Consider the following 14,165-nt stretch of genomic DNA (forward strand, 5'->3'; position numbering starts at 1 on the left):
GAAGCTGGGAGGAGCTGGGGGCTGGGAGATGAGAGAAGAGTTGGGGTGGGGATGGGCCAGGGACAGGAAGCCACAGTGGGTGGGCGAGGAGCCACAGTGGGTGGGCTCCAGGCTGGGCCTCTGGCCTGGGCGCTGCATGCAGCAGACCAGCTGGGGGAATCTGACGACCTCAGCGCCTCTCGGAGGTGCCATGGTTGCTCCGGAGTGGAAAACTGTGCTGGGCGAGACTGGGGGCTAATGAGTGTTTTCCAGAGGGCGATTCCTCTACGTGCGGCCTATCTTCCGGGCCATCGTCCCGCAGTCTGCACTTAGCAGGGTAATAGCTGCCTGGTCCGGGGCCTCTGCCCACCCTCAGGCCCCGGGGCCTGCAAACAGATGGCAGCAGATGAGGGAGAGGAAGTCAGGGAGAAGCAGGAGCAGCGTGCCCTGGTCCCACGTGCTTCCTTATCTCAGGTCACTGCGGGTGTGTGTGCCCACGGCCACGCGGATGGCACTCCTCAGGCCAAGGCCTCGCCGCTGCCCAGATCCGGGGATCCTTACCGACACCCACACCCTCTCCCAGGCTCTACTGACCTCAACGGTGAGCCCTGCCCAAGCCCGCAGAGACCACCTCTGCCGCCCCTCACCCACCTTCCTCCTGCTGCACAGCCTCCTCTGTCCTCGGGAAGCCCGACAGGGAGAGGGCAGTCCCCTTGACCAGCAGCTCCCTCCGCCTCTGAGTGCGAGGCACAGTGCTCCGTGTCCGGGGGCTTCCTACAGCCATGTGACTGCAACTCTTGTGGTGGGAGTTGTTTTTAGGTTGCAGTTGAGGATGCCGAGTCTCTGGGAGGTTAATGTCGTGTCCAAGTTCACCTAGTGTGGCAAGCAGAACGATGGACCCCCAAAAAGTCCATGTCTTCATCCTCAGCACCTTTGACTGTTACCTGACATGGCCAAAGGGCCTTTGCTGATGAGATGGAGTTAAAGATCCGGAGATAGAGAGAGTATCCTGGATTATCCGGGTGGGTGCAGTGTGATCACAAGGGTCCTTCGAATGGGGGAGAGGCAGGCAGAAGAGTGATGGGACGTGGGAAAGTCTCCACTGGCCATCACTGGCCTTAAAGATGGAAAGGGAGCCTAGGAAGGGGGGTGGCTTCAGACGCTGGAAAAGGTGGGGAAACGATCTTCTAGTACCCAAGGAAGGAGCACACCCCTGCGGGCACCTTGCTTTCCGCTCATTGAGATGCATTTGGACCTCTGACCTCCAAACTGTAAGATAAAGCAGCTCTTGTTTTAAACCACTGAGTTTGTGGTGGTTTGTTATAGCAGCAGGGAACTCATACACTTAGCTGGCGGCAGAAGTAGGACCTGAGTGGAGGACTCAGCCTTTATTCTGTCCTCTTCTTCCTTACCTGCCTGGTGACTATGCTCTGCTCACCACACTAGGCTGCCTGTCGTCCTGTGCCCTGCCCACATTTTCTGAACTGGGAGTCGGGGATGTGGGGTGTGGGTGGGAGGGAAGATTCAAAACTGGAGCAGAGGCTAGATTTCAGGTACTCTCCTCCACTCTCCTCAGCCTCCCCTTCTGTCTCTCCCCTACTGGGGCTCAAGAGTTCTTAGAAACATGCCCCAGCAGCCCATTTCTTGGTGTCAAGGGAGGCAGGGCATGTGCTAGCCATTAGGGCTAGGGTGCAGAGGGGGCTAAAGTGCTAAAACCAACATGGTCCCTCTTTCAGGGCAGGCCCAGGCTTCCTGCTCCTGCACTTAGCATGGTATCTTTCTCCTGGTGCTGGACCTGTGAAACAGGGAGTGGGTGGAATGGGAGAAGGTGTCTGAGAGTCCTGTTGTTCTGAGGCCCTGGAGGGTCTTCACGTCTCTTTCAGGGCAAAGGGATGTCTGTGTGTTGGGTACCTGGCTGTGGAAGGACCGAGGGGCCCGGCTCCCCTGCCTGTATGGAGTGTCTTTGGGCCGTGTGTCTGTTCAGCCTCCGTGTGAGTGTGAGTGTGTGTGTGTGTGTGTGTGTGTGTGAGTGTGTGTGTGAGTGTGTGTGTGAGTGTGTGTGTGTGAGTGTGTGTGTGAGTGTGTGTATGTGTGTGTGCGTGAGTGTGTGTGAGTGTGTGAATGTATGTCTACTTACACTTCTGTTTGTGAGTGTGTGAACAGGCGAATGTGTGAGAGTGTGTGCTTTCTCACCCGTGTATGTAAGCGTGTGAGTGCGAGTGTGCACCCCGCCAGCCGGAGGGGGTGAGCCGGATCCCTGCACCCGCCAGCATTGCCTCACCCTGTGACACAGCCGCTAATGACTGTTTGCCATTGTCTGTCAGGGTGGCATCACCTGCACTAATGACAGTCTCCCTTGCCTAATGACCCGGCTTCTGCCCCATCATTTAGAGCCACAGGAGCACTGAGGCCCGTGGCCAGAGAGATGTTGTTGAGCTCAACACATTTCCCACTGGGGGTGAGGAGACCCATAAACCCACCCTCCCCCACAGCCTTCTGGGTGGGCTGGAAATTTCAGGGGCCCGGTGGCATTCCTGGGCGGGAGCCGGGGTCTGGGCCCTGCCTCCATCTATCTGCAGCTGGGCAGCTGGGCCAGGCCGCTTTGGTCTGCGGGTGAGGGCGTCTGGGCAGCCCAGGTGTTCACAGAGTCCAGGACAAGCCACCTTGTATGGAGTCCCAACACCGAAGCCTCTTTTGTAGACACCACTAACATGCCTTTTATTATTGAAATCAAGTTAAAACCAGCTCTGGACTCGGAAGGGAGGAGCTGAGGAGGGGCTGCTGGCCCCTTTCTGTGAGTCGAAGCAACTTGTTGAGCCTCTCATCGCTTTGAACCTACTCTGTTGACTGTTGTTTCCTACTTACAGCCTGCCTCCTCCTCCCAGAAGCTTATCTAGATAAGCAGATAAGCCTGGTATCTGCCTGTTCAGCAGGGACTCAGAAGGTTTCCTGGGTTAAGGAATGCACCCTAGAAGTGACTTGCAGTGCCCCATTCTGCAAAATGGGGACGCAACAGTGCCTGCCCCAGCCCTTACCACTCTCTCCAAGTGGTTTTCTTATTGTGCCCATTTCACAGATAGGGAGTCAAGGTCCGGAGCACTGGGTTGTGCCCACCCAACTAGGAAGTGTGAGAGCTGAGGCTCAGCCCCAGGCCCGTCTCTCCCTGCATCCTGCTGCAGCGTCTGAGGGGAAGGCCGGCTGTGCTGGTGGGGGCACACATTGGTTCCAGAGGCTGGGAAGAGGGCACCTGGTCTCAGAGGGGTTTGCAGCGCTCCAAAGGGAGAAGCTTCCCTCAAAGAGAAGCTTGCCTGTTCGAGGTACTCACTCCCCAGAGACTCCTACCCTGATACGTCCTTATCTGGGGCCTCCCCGGCAGCCTGGGGGGAATTAGAATAGGAGAAGCTTGCTTATGGTTGGGAGTTTCTTCAGTTGCTTGATTATCAAGAGGAGGGAAAGAATTGCAGGAAGCGAGATGTGACTTAGATTCCAGAGCCTTCCTGGGCACTCCTTAAGAGCAGGGACTAATCCTGTAGAATAGTGTTTCCCAAAGTGTGCTATGCATCCCCCCAGGGGTACGGGAAGAGTTTGGTGGGGGTATGCATTGCACCAGAGTTTGGTGGGGATATGCACTGCACCGTGCTTAGCTGCGCCTAATTCTACGTTCTCATGAGTACAAGGGGTACTCAGCATTACGAAAATTATAGAAGGGGTACACATATGTCAAAAGTTTGGGAAACACTGCTCTAGGAAAATAGGTCTAATGAACACAGGGGACTTTCAGGACCAGCGAGGACCATGGGAGATGCGGCTTTAGGAGAACATTTGCAAAACAACATATAAACAAGGGCCCAGGAATACCGGGAAAACGCTGGACCCAAGCGCCGAGGGGACACGGTAGAAGCTAAGAGCTGGGTGGGGTTGGCTGGGGGAGGCTTCCCGGAGCATGAGGTGTGGAGCAGGATGGGAAGGGACAGGCTTCCTTGGGGTGGAGGCAGGAGAGGAGCAGCCGGCACCCACATCCTGGCGGTGGAAGCATTCCTGATCCCTGGCTCAGTGACCTGGTACCCTGGGAATGTGCCCTGCCTCCTGGGTGGGGGCTGTCCAGCCGCACATATGCCTAACCCCTTGGCGCCCCTTGATGATGACATGGAAATGAGGTGCAGCCTTGGGACAGGGCTTCCTCTCCAGGGAGTTTGGCCCAGTTTGGCATGTGGTCCAGCCAGCTGTCCTCTCTGTGGGCTGTCTGGGGAAAGAGACCAGGGAGGAGTGTGGGGGCGGCTGGGGGCAGTTGGAGCTTGGGAGAAATGGGGGGAATGCTAATAAGGTCTGTTGTCTCCCTCGAAGGGAGTCAGGGTGCGGATAGGTGGACGGTGGCCACAGTCAGCCTGTCCTGTGCTTCGCTGCTGCAGGGCTAGGCCTGTGGCTGAGCAGCGGAGAGACACCGTGGATGCTCAGAGCGCCCTGCTTCCTTCATTCAGGGACTCGGAAGGGGAGGACAGAGTTTGTGTGATGGGGAGAGAGTGAGGTGGGGAGGGGTTAAGCATCAGCACACAGGAGAACTTAGAGGCTGGCGTTGACTCCTGGTCTGTCCTCACCTCAAGGGACGCCCCGAAACTGGGACAGAGGTGTCTCTTTGAGACTCAGAGTCATTTTATAACTGACACTTAGATGCGTGTCTGCAGCAACCTCAGGAATGACAGCATTTGGTCATTCATCTCCCGTCTGGCCAACTCTCCACAACAGCACCCTTCAGGGCTGGTAGTTTGGAGGAGAGACACACGGGAAGAGATGAGATGGCAGAGACTGATCCTTGGAGAAGAAGGGGGAGACCCCTCCCCCCCATTCATTGTCCTTTGGGGAGAGGTCCACAGTGGGAGGGGTGCTATTGGGCAGCATGAAGGGGCCTGGGTGCAGGAACCGAGATCCTAGCCAGAGACCATACGTGGAGGTCAGAGGGACCTCGAGTTGAGCCCTGTGGGGACAGCTCTGTTGTTGGCCTCACGTCTCGTCCTTGGGCTCCGTGCCCAGGCCTCACTGTCAGCACCTGCTCCCTGAGCCAGCACCTGGCAAACGCAGCCATGAGATCATGGGGCGGGGTCAGTTGGCCGGCCCCCGATCTCTGCTGGAGCCGCGGCAGGTGCATGGCAGAGCCCTGGGCCTGGCGCCTCTATAATCTCCCTCCCAGCCCCTTCCAGCCAGGCAGCTCCTCCAACCAGCCCGTGTGGTCTCGGCCACCTCAGTGCCCAGATTTCAACAAAGGTGGAGTACCGTTGAGTGTCACGGATCGAAGGCTTGAGATTAGACTTCAAGGAGGATTTCCTACTCAAGAGATGGGGTGGTGGGATTGGGGGGGGGGGAATGTTGAAATTAAGGATAAACATTAGTGATAACTGCAGCTCCCTCCCTCATGGAGGGTGTCCTCTGTGCCAAGTGCTTTGTAGGCAGTTTCCTTGTGACCTTCACCATGACCTTGCAGAGCTTGGACACTCAGGCTAAGGTTTGGCAGCCAGTGAGCAGGGAAGCTGGTCCTTGCACCCGAGTCTCCAGCGTGCCATACATCTTCAAGTCCAGGGAGGTGCGCCCCTGGGGAAACTTCCTCACATCTGCATTTAGGATTCAGGGGTGAACAGGATAGGGTGCTGGAGGGCAAGAGTTGGAGGTTCAACAGGCAGAAACGGTAAGAGGTGAGTTCCTGCTCTGGGTGGAAGTCCATCACGCAGGTTGGGTGGGCTTGCTTCTGTTTGACGCATCCTGAGTCAAGAAGGAAGCGAGCACATCAGCCCTGCAACGCGAGGCGAGGCAGCAAGGCGAGGCAGCAAGACCTGCTGACTTCCCGCTGCCTGTCCTGGTCCCAGGAAGGGCATGTTCCTCGAGAGGGAGAGTAGTTTGAAGGGCTCAGTCTGGCCGTGGGGAGAGGACCACTTGACTTGGGGGTCTTCGTGCAGGTGTGTGTGTGCGCCTGTGCGTGTGTGTGTGCCTGTGTGTGTGTGTGGGCCTGTGTGTGCAAATGCACACATATGTACGTCCAATCTCTTGAGATGCGCTTTCTGCTCCCAGCTGGCTCTGAGCCCTCAGGCTGCATCTGGGTTGTTGTACCATAGGCTCCCTTAGGCTCCTTCGCTGATGGTCTGTGAGGTACTCTCTCTAATTGGGTGCAATGCTGTCTTGATTGGGGGTCCTTTCTTGTTCACCAAATGTCCTCTAATTTGGCAGACAGACCATTTATCTAGCTCTGATATTCCCACTTTTACTCACAGGAAATTTCCTCTGCCATTTATCCAAGGCCTCCCCCCCCCCCCACCCCCATTTCCTTCCCCCTTTTCTGAGGATGAACTGGGTCTAGAATGTTAGCTGGTGGTGGGCATATGCTGAGCCCACACTTCCACCCTGACTCACTCACCCCTGTGTCCCAGCTTCTGCAGGACCGGACCCATGGTAGCAAGTCGCCGCATGCTTCTAGCAAGAATGCGCGGAGACGAGGGCTGCATGGGTGACTCCTGGCATGTAACTGGGGCCAGCCCTTGGGTGTGTCCTGTCAGGTGCCATGCTGACTGCTGGCTCCTGTCCGATCTTAGCGTGCAAGCCAGTGCCCATGTCAGTGGGTCTGGGGTCAGACCCCGTGTTTCATGATGCAGTGGCAATACAAACAGTACCCTAGAATGTCAGTGCCATAGGGAACTCCCGAGACCATCAAGGCTCAGACCTTTCATTTACAGATAAGGCACCCCACTGAGAGCAGAGGCCTTTGCCCAAGATCACTCAATATTTTGGGGGACACTGTGAGTCTCTTGACCCCTGTTCCACAGCCCTTTCCATCATAACATATCGACAAGCCTCTCTCTCCCTCTCTTTTTTTCTCATTTCTGTACTTTTCTCATCTTTCCCCTCTCAAGTTCACCTACCCAGGCCTTGCCATTCCTCAAGGTCTAGCCTGGCCCTCCTCCACTCCAGAATCTACCTGATTCCTCTCCTCTACCTTCTGCACTATTAACAGCATGTTCTGCTAATTCCCATTCCCTAATTGTCTGTAACACAAATTAATGCTTTATTGCTTGATGCTCTAATGACCTGGGTTCTAACCAGGCTCAATTGCTGCATGACCTTGGGCTACTCAGCATTCTTAATCCTCTGTGTTTCTCATCTGTAAAATGGGGCCATCATTGGAGACCGAGTGAACAGCAGGAGCTAAGCTCAGATGGCTCGACTTGGAAAGTGGTGAGATTGAAATCTGAGGCATGGTAGGGTGGGTGGGGGTAACAGCTGGAAGGCAGGCAGGGGCCAGATGGTGGAGGGCCTCAGATGGGAGAGGTTATGCTAGGGGCAATGGGGATCCCTCAAGGCATTTTTGGAATGCAAGTCATAAGCCCTCACCCAGAGTTTGGAGTGAGCAGGAAACGGGATGGGAAGGGTATGGGCTCTGGACTTGCATTTCAGCTCCACCCCTGGTTAGCAGTGTGATGCCGCACAGCTTGCTACATCTCTCTGAGTTTCCTTTTTCAATTTGTAAAATAAAGACTATATCTACCCCATGGACTTATGGGAAGGATGAACTGAGAAAGCGTCTATAAATAGCTTAGCGTGGAGTCTTGTACTGAGTAAGTGCTTAATGAAGGGTAGCCATTATTACTGGGTTACTGCCATCATCCAGGAACATCCCCCTGCCTGCCTCTTGGCCTCTCTGTCCCTGGGTTTGTCTGGGCCCTGAGTGACAGGCTCATTCCTCACCTTCCAAGGGCAAGGTCTACATGCCTCGTTCCCCCTGCTCTAGCTGTCCTAGGAAGTGAAGGAGTTGGGAAAGCTGTTGAGAAGAGAGTGATGTCATGCTTTGGGGTTTCTGGGTGGCTCTCCAGAAGCTCTAGTGACCTGCAGGTAGGGGGGGTGGGGAGTGGGGAGGGTCCAGGCCTTCTTGGCTGACCATTGGTCTTACATTGTCAAGGGGATTAGGGAGCTCTGTGTCAATATCGTGTGCCCCCAGACTTGTGGCTGGGCTTCAAGCCAACTCTCCCAGGGATAGTCTTGGGGCCTCAGGTGCTGCGGTGACCCTGCTGCTGCTGTGGACCCCATGAAGAGGGGCAGGGAAGGAGCAAGAGAATGAGGGCTGAGGGGGAACCGAGCCCTAGCCACCCACCGAGGGTCTCCTTGGCAGCACAGGTGGAGAGGAGCCAGACACCCTATCCATGAAAGAGTTAGAGTCTAACACTGGTGAGGGGCCTGAGTTGGTTGGACTATCATTCCATAACCAAAAGGCTGTGGGTTCAATTCCCAGCTGGGATGTGTACGGGAGGCAACTGATGGATGTTTCTCTCTCCTCTCTCTCCCCTTCTCTTTTTAAAAATCAATGAAAATAAAACATATCCTCTGGGGAGGGTTAAAAAAAGAGTTAGAATCTAACAATTATTAGATGATGTTAATCAAACACTTGCTAGGAGCTCTGCAGTAGTCAGGTGCTGAGGGTAGTCAATTGGCAAAAATTGACTGGGTCCTGCCTGCATGGAGGGGATTCAGACAGGCATTTGGAGGGGTTGAGGGGGGAGCACAGGGAATGATGGGAGCTCTGAGGGCTGCGCTCAATCCCCTATGTGGGGACCTGAAGGACCTGAAAGCAGTGTGTGCTGGAGAGCAACGCTGGGTGGACGGCTTTGGGTGTGGTGGGCAGAGAAGAGGCCAGGAAAATACACGGGGATCTTGAATGCCACAGTGAGGCTTGTGTACTGTCTCAGGGGGCAGTGGGGACCGCTGAAGGGCATTAACCAGGGGGAGACGTGGTCGGATGCAAGGGCTGCAGTGCTGAGGGAAAGAAGAAGGACGTGGTCTGACTTCAGGTTTCGTGGAAAAGGGAGTGATGAAGGGGCTGGCATGCCTCTGGGGATGAAGGGGGTGGGATGATTGTGGAGTGGGTGTGTGATTCTGGAGATGAAAGTTGAGGGGACCCTGCCGGGTGAGAGGGCTGGGACTCTGCTGGGAGGTGGTTTGGAGCCCAGGTGAGGGGGTAGGTGGGATACAGGGCTGAGGGGGAGGCGAGGCCCAGGGTGGTTCTGGAGAAGAGCAGGCCAGGGGCTCGACTGTGGCCTTGGCTCCGTCAATTCCTCCCTTTAGGCCTCAAAGTCTGGTCAGCTCCACAGAGGATAGGCCCTCAGTGACCCCATTAAGGGACATTCACTGTTTCCCCATCTGGGCCTGAATCCTGAGACATGGAAACCAGGAGAGGCAGAGCCCGTGGCCAACAGGCCCCCACTCCCGCAGAATGGCCCAAGCGGGCTGCGGGCATGATGACCGAGCTCTGGGAGTGCTCTGGGAGTGTGTCCAGGGTGAAGAGCTGTTGGACAAGGTCCTGGGCCCAAGGCCCCTTAGTTGCCTCTGTAATCCGCCCTCAGAACATTTCAGCTCACCAGGTTTACCATCCAATCCTGTCCCAGTGCTGTGAGAATGGGGCTGGGCCCCCAGGGCTGGAAGGAAGGGAAGGTGGGTGACGGCTTAGGCACAAAGGGGTGAGAACCCTGGATTTACCAAGCTCTGAGAGTCTCTACATCTTTGCCTTCCACAGCTCATCTTCCAATGCCACAAGCCCTGGACAGAAACAATTAGCCCAGGGGCCGAGAGAGCGGGAAGAGAGATGCTCAGGCCCCAGTGGCCTCCTGCTCCGGCACCTGCCACCTGGGTCTCCTTGGAAGTTGTCCTCATGTGGGTGTCAGGTAGGGGCTGGCCAGGGTGCTGAGGTGGAGGACATCCCTCAGGGGATTGCAGCCAGTGGGGCCAGGGTGGAGGGTGGTCCAGACAGCCCAGGAGAGAGAGGGAAAGGGTTATCCCCTCACTCCCCTGCCCACCCCATGTGTTCCTGTCACTGCCTCCGTGCACCCTCTCTCCCCTGCTCTTCGGCCTCCTCTATCTCACTCCCCTCCCATCCTTCTTCCCTCTAAAGATTCCCTTCCATCTCTGGCACAATCTTTTCCACATCCCCCCATTTCTTCCTTCTCCTTCCCCCCATTCCTTCCCATCTCCTCTGCTTTCCCCCAGTACCTCCTCATCTTCCCTCTGGTTCTCTTTTACTCACTGGCCCCCACTCAGACTCGAGCTGCCCATTCTCCCCTCTTGGAGCAGAATGTCATCCCACCCACCACTGGGGTAGTGGTTGTGGTTGTAGGGGCGGCAGGGGGGCACGCTGGCCCAGCCCAAGGCCTCACAGTGCCACCTACTGCCTCAGGTGGTGGGAGGACCGTGCCCAAGGACTGCCCTTCAGAGCCCATCCTGGGACTGTGGACAGGGCAGTGGCCTCTGCAGGTGAGTTTAGGGATTGCAGCTTCCTGTCTGTCCCTGACTCCCAGCTCATATTCTCACCCCAGGCACCTGGCAGATCCCACCTATTTGCATGAGTGTGTGAATTGTGTGTGGACACTTGGGCATAGTATGTCATACATGCACACATGTGAGTGTCTGGTGTGGGTGTATGATTTGAATGTGTACATCCTGCCGATATCCATGTCTGTGTCTGTGTGGGTGTAGAGTGCACACAAGTGTGTGAATGGCATGTGGGCTCTGCCGGCTTTTGCCTCTGTGTAAGTCCTCTGTGTACTTGTGAGTGTGTACACACGAGAGTTCATGTGATAGAGAAAGGCACATGTTTCCAGGGATACCTGGAGGAGCCTGAGGGCTCTGCTAAGTAGGAGCTCATCTGCACCTGGGGACACCACTGAACGGGGAGTAGCATGAAGACAGCTGGCTGTGTGTGCGAAGGGGTAAAGGGCTGTGAGTGTGTGCATGGCACTCTCACTGCCATGACAGGCTCATGTGTACATGTGTTTTCACTGTAGTGCGGGGGATAGGAGACCCCCAGGAGGGTGGCCATTTGGGTCTGCAATGCTGCGGTCACACGTGAGCAGCACAGAGGGCCTGTGGGAAGCTGTTTTGTGTACGTGCGGAGATGGAATCCTTCTAGGCCAGGGGTGGGGCTGAGCTGAAAGTGGAAGTAGTTGGTGATTTATAAGCTTTTAAAGAAATGCCTCAGCCCCCAGTGAGTTCCATGCATTCCTCAGGTCTGACATCAGCCAGACACCTGAAGCCACAGGAGGCTGCCTCCCTCACCTGCCCACCCCCGGGAGGCCGAGGCCGGTGGCGGGGACACACACCTCTTGCCCTGACGCACCTGCTGGGTGCAGGGGCACACTGCCCAACGGATGCCTCAGTCCCAACCACAGACCCCTTCCTAGCCACTGAGGCAACATGCCAGCAGGCAATGGAGCACCTGTCCCTGCCTTGGTGGGCCTGGGTGCCCCCTTTCCCAGCTAAGCCTGGCTCCTTTGGGAGAGCTGAGTGGGCCTCCTACAGGCTGCCCTCCAGGACTAAGCAGGCACAAAGCAGAGTGCAGAAAGCCCCACACATGCTGCCTGGAGGAATCAGTGAGCAAAGGCTGGCTCCCAGGTTTGGTGCTGTCTGGCCCAGGGTGTTCCCTGAGGGTGAGGGGGTAGCTGTGCTTAGTGCTGAGAGATTGGTCTTTGGAGTCATCTCTGCATGATTCTCTCTGAACTTCCTGTTCATTTTGTTTTTCTAGAAAAGAGCAGAAATTCCTCACAGGGTCACCATACCAATGAAATGCGGCGGCATGCCTGATGCCTGGCACGTGGTGAGTTCTCAGGGAACCACAGATAATTCCTCCCTGAGGGCCGCCTGGAGTCTTTTGTGCAGCCCCCCTGGACCAGCTGTGCGTCAACTACTGCAGGGCAGCAGGAACCCTCAGGTTCCATTCTAGAAGCATGAGTCAGATCCAGATCAGGGCGGAGGGTGGTCACAATGGGGTCAGATGCTGGACCCAGGGAAGAGCAGACACAGGCTGGTTGCCACCTATCATGACACCCTGTTCCAGTAGCTGGATCTCCGGAGGTGGGAAAGGTCGCCTCTGGTACTGAATTGAGCACCCCAGGCCTGTGGGTCGCAGCGTTGTGGACACAGGCTCTGTGATATCTCCATGTTTTCCAGATAGAATAGCCTGAAAAGGGCCCAAGGGTGTCTTAGAAGTCCTCCTCCTGCTGCTGCTGCTGCTGCTGCTGCTGCTGGGGCAGGACCTCCAGCCCTGGGCCTGACTTGGGGACTCCTTCTTCATTAGAGCTCCTGAAGCCAGCTTTCCTGTCTGGTTCCTGAGGACCTCTCATTCATCTAGATCCCAGCGGTCTCCAATGAGGACTCAGAGGAGTGTTTCCAGGCTTTGGTGAGCATCTGAGACATGGAAATGCCTACTCTGAACTCTCCCACACCCTGACTCTGGGCAGGGGTCTGTCCTTCCCCATTGCTGTCAAGTGTGACTTTTCAGCACAATGGACAGCACTCAGGCCTGGGGTGGGCCAAGATGGGGATGCGGGTCTCTGTGCCTTGCAATGGTCAACATTTTAGCCACAGCACACATATCTCCAACGTCTGACTTCTTATTTCCAGGAGCCTTTGCTTCTCTGAAGCCAGGAACTTATTGGCTTCTCAGGACAGATAACACCATTCTGGATGTTCATGCAGGTGATGTGATTTAGGGTGAGGTGCCTCAGCGGGCCTTTACCGGTGGGAAAGTGGAGGGAAATGGTGTGGTGATGGGGGCTTATCTTTGTTGCCCAGACATGCAGAAAAGTCAGAACACACCGAAGTCACCTGTTGTGACCAGCCCTTATTAGGAACTGGGAGGAGTGGGAGAAAGAGCGTGACACGGGTTCACCGCTCGGCTCCTGCCTTGCAGCAGCTCACAGCCATGCAGAGGACATGGGTGTCAACAAACATTGAATTCCTTTCTGTGCTTGAAATTTGCAGAACTCTCTCAGGGAAAGCATGACGCCTGCTAAAATATGCAGAAAACAAAGCAGCAGCTTGGCTGGGTGGGAAGAAAACCAAACCTCATAAACCCCCAGGGACCCGACCTGGAGACAGGGCTTCCAGGCAGCCCTCGCCTGGTTCTCTGGGTGCTCCTGGGTGTAGGAGGATTCCTGGTTGGCATTTTCTCCCACCCCAGGGCCCAGGGCCCAGGGCCCAGGGCCCAGGGCCCACAAGCTTTCAACTCCTCCCAAGTGCTCAGTGCTGAGGGTGAAGGAAGCCGTGGCCCCCAGCCTGCACTCCAGCTCTCTGGCCTGGCCTTGATCCCTGGACAGAGCTGCTGGCCCAGCCCACACCTGGCAGTCTGTCCCTGACTGTCAGGACGAACAGGTTTGGCTGACCAGACTGGCAGCGGCTTTGTGTTCATTGAGATAAAGAGTCACAGCTTAGGCCACAGCTGAAATAAACCTTTTGGACTTTATTTTCTCTTGAATCATTTCTAACTTATGAAAAGTGGCAAAAAGAGTACAAAGGACATTTTTGGGAATCATTTGATGCCCCTCCCCCAACCCTCCCGCTACTTTACTGTGTATTCCCTCCCTACAAACAAGGACACACTCTCTCTCAACCACATTAGAGTCATCAAAATCAGAAGATTAACATTGACATGTGACTGCCTTCTAATCCTCAGACCCCATTCAAGTTTTGCCGGTTGTCTCACTAATGCCCTTCACAGCCAGTTCACATCCAGTTCAGAATCCTGTGCTACCGCCTTTGGTGGCTGTGTCTTCTTAGTCTCCTTCAGTCTGTAACCGTGTCTCCGTCTTGAGTGTCGTGACCTGGACTCTTTTGAGGATGATAAGCCCGTTGTCTTACAGTATGCCCCTCAACTTGAGTTTATCTGGTGTTTCCTCATCATTTGATTCAGGTTATACATCTCCGGTAGGACGACCACGGAAATGGAGATGTGTCAGGCAGGGCACGGTTTCAATTTGTTCCATCTCTGATGATGTTACCTTTGGTGACTTGAGATGATGTCTGTCCCCTGCGAATTATTTTTTTCCTCTTTGGGATGAAAATGCGTTTTGTGGAAAGATACTTTGAGGTCATGGAAATATCTGGGTCCTCATCAAGTTTTCTCCACTAGTTCTATCCTCAATGATGTAGCATGGCTTAATTATTTTTGCGGTTGCCAAACACATTATTACCTCTATTTTTATTACCTGGTATCTTCTGTATGGGAAACCCCCCCTTATCATCTTCACATTTATTTATTTATCCATTTATTTATATTATACAGGCCAGCCCTCTCCCAGTTCTCTGGGTGCTCCTGGGGTATGGGAAGAGTCCTGGTTGGCTCTTCCTATTTTATTCATTACTAGAGGCCTGGTGCATGAATTCAT

Source organism: Pipistrellus kuhlii, unplaced genomic scaffold, assembly GCF_014108245.1.
Source record: "Pipistrellus kuhlii isolate mPipKuh1 unplaced genomic scaffold, mPipKuh1.p scaffold_m20_p_3, whole genome shotgun sequence".
Classification (NCBI taxonomy): Eukaryota; Metazoa; Chordata; class Mammalia; order Chiroptera; family Vespertilionidae; genus Pipistrellus; species Pipistrellus kuhlii.